At 40.5% G+C, this 9150-nt stretch overlaps 1 long non-coding RNA gene across 1 annotated transcript; it reads right to left on the reverse strand.

Annotated features, from left to right (window-relative positions):
* Positions 1-5468: 5468 nt before the first annotated feature.
* Positions 5469-6504, reverse strand: LOC134859754 (uncharacterized). Its single transcript, XR_010165151.1, has 3 exons — positions 6297-6504; positions 6088-6169; positions 5469-5740 (listed from the first exon to the last, which is right to left on the reverse strand). It is a non-coding gene; the product is annotated as an uncharacterized LOC134859754 (long non-coding RNA).
* Positions 6505-9150: the final 2646 nt, after the last annotated feature.

Consider the following 9150-nt stretch of genomic DNA (forward strand, 5'->3'; position numbering starts at 1 on the left):
GACAGAAAACCCATAATAACCTTTTGGCCTTTTGGAGTTCTGGTGGTATCCCAGGGTATGTTGTTTCCTATAAAAAGTACAAATAAAAAATAAAAAACGATGCATGGGCATATGCAATCATATATACAAGTCTTTCCTTTTATACACCCCCCTTAATGAAATTGTCATGCTATACCTACAGGTATGCCTGTTTTCTTCAGATGACATACTGTGTTACGAGTCTTGTTACTGTAGCATTTAAATGTCCAAGACTTTATAATAAGCTGTTGCTTAAAGCACATGATAAAAGCAGCTACATTCACACGTTCCATTTTTGCCAATTCCAGATGGCACCAAACATTGCAGGCATATAAATGGAACCATTTATCATTGGCATCATCTGCTGAGGCAGGTGTCATCATATCTCTGGTAAATACTTCCTCACATCTTTGCCAAAAGGTCCTTAAAATACAATTTAACCTTCTTTTACCTATTATCCATTACAGTTGCACTTCGCCAAATGTGGGTGTCTATGGGCATGTGTAAAATACAGGGCGGATAGTTTGCTAACAACCTGAAGTGCTTTGGTAATCCAAGCAAATGTCTCAAAGGTCTTGTTAAAAATAGCTAATTGGTTCAGTGTTCAACCTTCAACCGAAATGTCTAATTGATAGTTATCTGTTCTTTTAACGCAAATCCTCACTTTTATCTGCAAGTTTAATCACAATGACTCTATCATGTATCAGTTCCCTCAATAAAATCCTTTCATTTAGAGTCAGGCACTTTGAAACATGAAACAGTTGATTGATAATCTTCCTAATGTCTTGTTCAGCTACTCTGCAGAGAGTTTTGATGGATGCTTTAGTGATGTTAGGGCAAAAGGGTGCTCGTAGGTGGGGGGAACATTTGGCAACAGAGTAGAAATGTCTCAGATTAATCTGCCTAAAACACTCAAAGTAGTCCTTCAAAGCAAAGGCATTAACACCACTGGTGGGCACAAATGACAGACCCCAGACAGGAGGGACATCTGCTCATTTGATCAAATAAAATGAATTGAATTTGTTAACCAAGGTTCAGGAGCATGGCCACCCCTCAACCCCATATCTAATCACTGCTAAGTCTATTTATATCTGGCCAAACATCCGGCCAATGCTTGTCTCTCTTCTCAGTTGGGCACTTGGCTCCCACTTGCTCATGTAAATATTGCCATATGAGGGTGCTATATCTCTTGCCTATGGCTGTTCCGCTCAACTGGAGGTTGTTGAAGCAGAAATTGGTATCGTTTAAGCAGATGTTGAGTAATTGGATCAGGGTCTTGGCCTGTTGGAAGAGTGCTCTCAGCAGTTTGATGGAGGTATCTTTGGTGGTCCTTATTGTTAATTCCCTTACCCGGGTTGGTTGGTGGGCTGGTAACAGGACAGGAGTTGCCGGGCAACATAATCCAAAGAGATATCTCAGTGAAGGGTTCAAAATGGGTTCTTGGGATGGTCGGTTTAACCTTTATTTGCCCTTTGATCATTGGCCCTAACCTGATTTTTGTGACCTCCAGGGTCCGCCAGGGCGACAGCACAGCTGTAGAGCAGAGAGACAGAGGAGAGATAGTGTCATGAAACAGAAACATAGGCGGCTGAGGTTCTGTTGGTTTGAATCAGTTCCGGTATTGGTTCATTTTTGTCTTTACCCCGGGAGGGCGGGGCTTGTTCCCATGTACTTACATACATGTGCGATTATGACAAATGACAAATGATCTGATGCCTAACACTTGTTTTCTTTCATGCGTGATGTAAAACATTAATAAAGAGAGGGGTTGAAGAAGACAGAGCAGGGGAGGCAAGTATAAGTGTTACAGGACAGTAAATATTAGTCTATTTCTCTCAAAAGCTGAAGAATTGAGTCATCGTAAGAAGGAGCTGTCTGTGAGTTACTGTCATCTCATCTGCTCTGTGAGATCTGTGTGTGTGTGTGTGTGTGTGTGTGTGTGTGTGTGTGTGTGTGTGTGTGTGTGTGCATGTGTGTGTGTGTGTGTGTGTGTTTGTGTGTGTGTGTGTGTCAGTTATGTCTGTGTCTAGATGTGCAATGTCAGTATAAATAGAAATATCATAACAATGAGTTCTACTTTTTGGGGAACATTTCTTGCCCATTAACTACATTTCCAGAGAAAGCACATAGCTAGCTTAGCTAAGCATAATGACTCCAGGGCTCAAAACGCCTAAAGCTGCCTGATAAACATGTTGGAACAACAAACAATACTCTACATACTGAATGCTCCACTTTTTACTCCACTACATTTGTTCTACGGATCAGTTACATTACAGATTGTAATTGTTAATACAAAATATAAATCAACTTAGACTTTATTATTATTGTAGGTTAAGCTACTTGCTGGTGTTTTCACAATGTAGAATTTCTACTTTTACTGAAGTAAATAATCTGAGTACTTCCTCCACCTCTGCTCGACATACTGTAAAACATTTGCCTTTCTCTGAAGGGGCATGTGTATCAGTAAGCCATTTTTACTTAGGTTTCTTAGGTTGTGATGAGGTGCTGATCTGGAAGTAGAAATATGCACATATATTATATTTAGATATGTTTGTTTTGAGAAGGCCTGGGGCCTACAACTGATAATAAATTATCCAAATATGCATTCCTGAGTAAAGTAACTAGAATTAACCAGAGAACACTAAGCATTAGGCTACGTGAATACAAATAAATTGCCACTTAACCAGCAGAATAAAAACACATTAAGGCAAACACAGGTATAAACAATAATAAGCCCCATTGCAGCCACAGTCTACTCCACAAACTAGGCTATAGCAAAAAACGTGATGTAGCTTTTTTAAATTGACGTAGCGCGCACATAACGCAACCTTGTAACACATCCGACAATAGCAGATAATGTAGTTTAAGTCATTTAGGTGCACTATTGTAAGCACCTGAGCGCTAACATAATGCAGGTGCGGCTCCCTGGGTAAAGCAGTTCTCCCGTTCAATGGCAAAAACATCAATTGAACATGATATGATAGGACTGATATAGTAACAGCAGAAGTGAAGTGTTGGTACGCAAATAAAAGTCATGGAATGCCAAAGAGTAAAATGTGAAAGAGGCCCTGACCACAGTAACTTGATTGTATGATTGCCATATATTTGCATGTCATAATCTGTACAAATGATGCCTCTTCAATATGTGCCCGTGTTAAACAGAAACAGCCTGTTAAAGGAAGTCGATACACACATATTCAAATACACACAAATGCTGACATTGAATGTCCTGATTAACGTCTGCAACACGTGTGTTTGTGCTTCTTTTTCACAAAGAGAAAGAGGGAGATGAAGACTGCTTGATTAGTATTCAAATGCAAATATTCCACTCCACTTCCACGGCATGAATAATCCTTTATCTTTGCTAGCATTCGCAGAACGCTGCGTGATTGTTCAATGCTGGAGCAGAATGAGACCTTCAAGGCCCTATAGAAACAAACACGTCCCTATAACATGAATATGATTAATTCAACCAGATAATGTCCTATTATTTACAACGTGTATCACCGTTAATAATTCCCAAGATTACCACAGTATGGTTATTAATCAGGAAAACAAAACAGAGTCAACGTTAATGATCCAGAGTTCAGTGTATGCCTGAATGTGTTATGTAAGTGAGTGGATGTCAATGAAATCTGAATTGGGACCTTCAGTGGATGTCAACACCATTATATTGTGGACTTGCTTTGCAGCAGATGGTTGCTAAGCTACAGATAGTAGTATACGTTTGTTTGTTCCACTGTCGCAACCCATTGTGACAGAGTGCGGGGTTGCTGTCACAATACAACAATAAACCCATATTTTCCTGTCACACTGTGTAAATGAGCATGTTGTATCAAGATAAACAGAGCCAATAGGTGAATGCTCCGACATGAAGCATACTGGAGTTTGGAAATGTGTAAGAGAGAAGTTTACCTTCAATAAAAAACAAATGACCAACTGAGATACAGTATTTACACCAGTGGATTTGGAAACAACCCGATTGCTAAAACTAAGGGCTTTATCTTCCTAAACACTACGGGGCAAATTCCAGTACAGTGGTGCAGTGATGACATTTGTGTAAGCCATCCCAGAAGTTAGCATCGCAAGGGCTCACAAAAAGCATTTGATATCAACACCAGTGGTTCTCAACTGGTCAAGCCTCTGGACCCACTTTTTCCTTCATCAATAAATCACGACCCAAAGTTTTGAACCACTGCACTAATATATACATATAATCCAATCCTGGAAACTCACCAAGTGTGAAACATGTGTTGAAAGTCCAGCCCCTGAGATGTTTTGAAATAAGATAAGATAAGATGTACCTTTATTAATCCCAGTGGGGAAATTTGAGTGGTTACGCAGCAACAGAGAAGAGGAAAAACAGTACAGGTTCACACAGGGACACCAAACAAAAATAAAACATTCTAAAATTCTAAAAACAAAAAAAAAATCTATACAGATAAGTAACGAGAGTATAGTTAAAAATATACACATGTATGTGTTCAGAAAGAGAGTGCAGGTCAAAGTTATTGTGCCAGAGTGCAGGCTTGATGTGCAGTCCGGGTTATTGTCAGTGAGTCACATGGTTAACCCCTTGTTGTGCAGCCTGATGGCTACAGGCACAAAGGAGTTTCCCAGATGCTCAGTGCTGTGCAGAGGTGGGATGAGTCTGTGGCTGAACGTACTCCTCATCTTCACTAGCTCTGCATGGAAGGGGTGGGAGGGGTTATCCAGGACACTGTCCAGTTTCCTCCTCGTCCTCCCCTCAGCCATATCCTCCAGATTGTCCAGTTTAACTCCATCAACAGAGCTGGCCTTCCTCACCAGCTTGTTCAGCCTTTCGGCATCCCTTTTGTTGGTGTTTCCCCCCCAGCACACCACAGCAAAGAAGAGCACACTGGCCCCCACAGACTGGTAGAACGTCTGCAGCAGCCTCATGCACACGTTGAAGGACCTGACCCTCCTCAGGAAGAACAGCTTGCTCTGGAAGCTGCTGGAAGAGAGCATCAGTGTTGTCACTCCAGTCCAGTTGATTGTTCAAGTGCACTCCCAGGAACTTGTAGGTGTTCACCACCTCCACCTCCTCCCCCCTGATGGTGATGGGGGTTAGAGAAGTCTTCGTGTTCCGCCTAAAGTCCACCATCAGCTCCTTAGTCTTGCTGATGTTGAGCTGGAGGTGATTGTTGACCCACCAGCCTACGAAGTTCTCCACCAGGGTCCTACTCCTCGTCGTTGTCATCTGTGATGCAGCTGACGATGGAGGAGTCATCAGAGAACTTCTGTAGGTGGTGTAACCCGCCTCAGCGCTGACTATCATTTAATAAACACACTGCGTGGTACAGATATTTCTATCAGTGTGCTATTTACCTAATGGACTAGTTAATCTGAAGTCTAGATTCGCTATAGGAGAAAGGGGTATTTGCAATCTGCATTGAGTGGAAGAATGAAGGAGCCGCACAACCAAGAGGTAAGTTTTATGTGTTAAATTGTATTGGGTAAAGGGAATGAGGAAAATAAAAATCATTAAAAAAATAAAATGTCAATACACACAAGATATCAAATCACAATTCACAGTCCAAATCCTAACTCACTAATACACAGCTCTATTTTGGGTAGCTCGCCACGACTACTGAGTCCCCTCTTCCTTACAGAACCGGGAGAGTCTCAGTAGAAGAAGTCTTCATGTAGATCTTGAAACAGGAACCTAAAGAAAAGAATATAGAAAAGAAAAAGACCCGGCCTATATAGGCCAAAAGGAGGGTTATTACAATGTTCTCATTCAAAAATGTATACTTTTACATATACACATTATTATATAAACACACATATACATAGTCTTATTACATCACAATATTGCTTATCTATAATCATAACTAACATGAAACAAATGGCTGAAGCATTACTCTTTTTTCCTTCTTTTTATTTTATGCCACTCACTCTCACAAAAACACACGAGGTGAGGGTAATATAATTAACCACCGTAACATGAACAATTGTTAAACACAACATATGAAATTAACATCTCTCCTATGAACACTAGGATATGCACATTAACTCCATATGCATCCATATACAAAGTTTACTCACCAGAGGCTCAAGTATCACACGCATACACATCTATTCTCCGGCGCAAATGCAGGTGTCACGGCTCTCGTCCGTCCAGGCCACACTTTTAAAGAAATAGGGACACGGGAGTTCAGCCATGCTTGTTCTGACAATGCAATTTAGCGAAGTTCAAGTGGCTAATGCTAAGCTAGCGCCACGGTTGCTAATAAACACTACTATGTTCTACTCACGCTCTCGTTCGTCCCTTCTTGCAAAACACGCGATCCACCAAACAAACGACAGTAACAACAAAAAAGGGTCTCGGTCTCTGCTGCGACCAAAATAGCGACCCAACAGCCAGACATTTTGCTTCTCTACATTAGCCTCTACAGCACTGCGAAAGCAAGCCTGCAGCTGCCCCGACGTCTGTCCGGGAGAGAGAGAGAGCGCGAACTCCCTGTCAATGCCTCCCGCACTTCCAGAAAGGCACACCCGCCACACAAATCCAACAAAATGCCCTTTTTACCAAATCTATTGTGCTGTTAATTTGTGTATACTAATTAATTTTAATCTATTTATTGTCATATTTAAGATTTTAATAACAAAATCCTATTTATTCCTCCTATGTAAGGTTATTTTAAATCAACCCTATTTATTTATCACATAAAAATACTAATGTATTTATTTATCTATTTATTTCGCCAATGAGCTGATAACTGAATTAAGGCCCTAGTAACCTGGGTTACAGTGGCATGAGCCGGAGTTGAAGCGGAAGTCCGAGGTGTAGAGAGTGAACAGGAATGGTGACAGCACACATCCTTGGGGGTCACCAGTGTTGCATAACTTGTAAACTACGCATTCTGGTACACTTTGTTAAGAAAATAAATACATCTATTATTACCTGGCATATTTAATAATATGTAATGCCATTTATATTTTGTTACTTTGTTCTGACAGCTGAAGCTGCTGCTCCTCACAGAGAAAAGAGGAAATTACTATACATTGTGGATAAGGGTAGCCCCCATTGTTTTCTTTGGGTCAAAAGGAAATCCTACACATTTTGTAGCTGTTATAAAAAGTTATTCTCCGTGGGGACTTGCAGCAACATGCCATAATCTTGATTCTGATTGGCCAGAAGACTCAAGAAGCATCAGCAAAGATGTTTTATTGAGAAGATGATCACTACGTGACAGCAGTTTTCAAAACTGTTTCTGGTCTCCGTCATTTCCAGTCAAACCGCTACTGCACGTGCAGCATTAGAAATTCTGGCCTTCAAAATAAAGGTGGCTTTCAAAAATAAAAGCTTAACTTTTTTTCCGTGATTTATTTATTTTTTATTCACTTGTGCCGACCCACTCAAAATGAGTCCTCGACCCACTTTTGGGTAACTACCCACCAGTTGAGAACCACCGATCTACACGCTTTGTTCAGGCGATTGCATTACTGCTTCGAAGTGGTGTCATTAAGTTGATATTATCCTTCTGGAGTAACAAGCTAATCTTTATTAGGCCAAATCTCAATCACATGACTGCCTGTCAGCTGTGTTAAGCTAAAGGCTGCCTGTCATCGCCGCTAAGCTAAAGGCTGCCTGTAACCGCCACTAAGCTAAAGGCTGCCTTTCACCGCCACTTATCTAATGGCTACCTGTCACCGCCATTAAGCTTTAAGCTGCCTGTCACCAAGCTAAACTAAAGGATGCCTGTCACTGCCGCTAAGCTAAAGGCGGCTAATGTTCAGTATGATGACATTTGGTGGGCTCATTTAGCCACTTGCTAGCAACCGCAGTGTAAAACTCATAGACATTTTTAACACAATATTTCTGTTATGATATTGTTTTTTGTGTTGCCTGGGTTTATTTAAAAAGTATTCTCTCCTGGTTTCACTTCTTGTCTTTATGTTTTCCCGCCTCTGTGATTTTTTTGTCCCACCCTGATTCTGTCCACCTGGCTATAATCACCTTGCTGTGCTTGTGTCTTATTGGCAAAGATTTGTTTATAAATTACTTGACTACAACTGCGATGTTATCACAATTTACGTCCGAGCAAAGAGGGCAGCCTTATTGCTTTTTCCCTGCCACTGAGCTTTGAGTAAAGTGTGCAGAGTATAGAGAGTCCCACTGTTCTAAACTGCAGTGCAGTGAGCGTGACACTGCATATATACCTGCAGGAAAAGACAAAACAAACCATAGCAGAGTAGACCAAGCACAATATTGGTTAGAGAGACACAACTTGGGACAAATCCTGTGCAACAAACTGTGTCTACACTCTGACACTGATATATACAGAATACCACCATAAACAATTCATAGCTGAAATGCAACAGCAACCAGACATTTCCCCCCCTAAAAACACCTTGTAGAAAGTCCCAGCATCAGTCTTTGGTTTCTAAAGTGATTGCTGATTTGTCAAAGGAAAACAATCAGTTATTCAAACGATCATCATAAATCTTACTGCTCCAATGTCAGAGACAACTGACATTTATGAACAGGAGATTACCCAGTGCTCTCTTCTATTGATGTTAATAGTGTAGATTCAAACATATAAATGTTCTACTGCTATGGCTTATAATAACAATACACCCTTTAAACACTCAGAGAGCCTTGAAGCATTTATTGGCACTGTAAATGTAGTATTTTCAGAGTGTTGATTAAAATGAAAGAAATAGCAAACCAAATGAACAAGTTTTAAGTGGTTTCATTTTATTTTTTAAACTCAACAGTAAGACATAAAAGCTTATGGTAAGGATTTTTACCCATCGACCTTAACAACCCAAGCCCTTAAAAAGGTGGGAAACCTGCTTACCGTTACAAAGTGATAATAGCCACATGAAAAAGTGTGTTGGGAAGTGAACGATAAAAGAAATAAACTCGCCATTTCAGAATTTAGCTAGTTCTAATCAACAAATTGAGATACAAAAGCAAAACATGGCAGATCGGACAGTTGGCCAATGTTTTTGTTAGAAACGTTTTGAGTTGGGCCGTAATATAAAATGATGGAAAGCTTAATAGCTTTTGCCGTAAGAAGAGAACTGTACAAGTGTTTTCTCTCCCACTGAACTACAAACTTCACAAAACCTTGCCAAGACCTTGGTGATGAGAGAAGATTA

The sequence above is a fragment of the Eleginops maclovinus genome, chromosome 23 (assembly GCF_036324505.1).
Source record: "Eleginops maclovinus isolate JMC-PN-2008 ecotype Puerto Natales chromosome 23, JC_Emac_rtc_rv5, whole genome shotgun sequence".
Taxonomy (NCBI): Eukaryota; Metazoa; Chordata; class Actinopteri; order Perciformes; family Eleginopidae; genus Eleginops; species Eleginops maclovinus.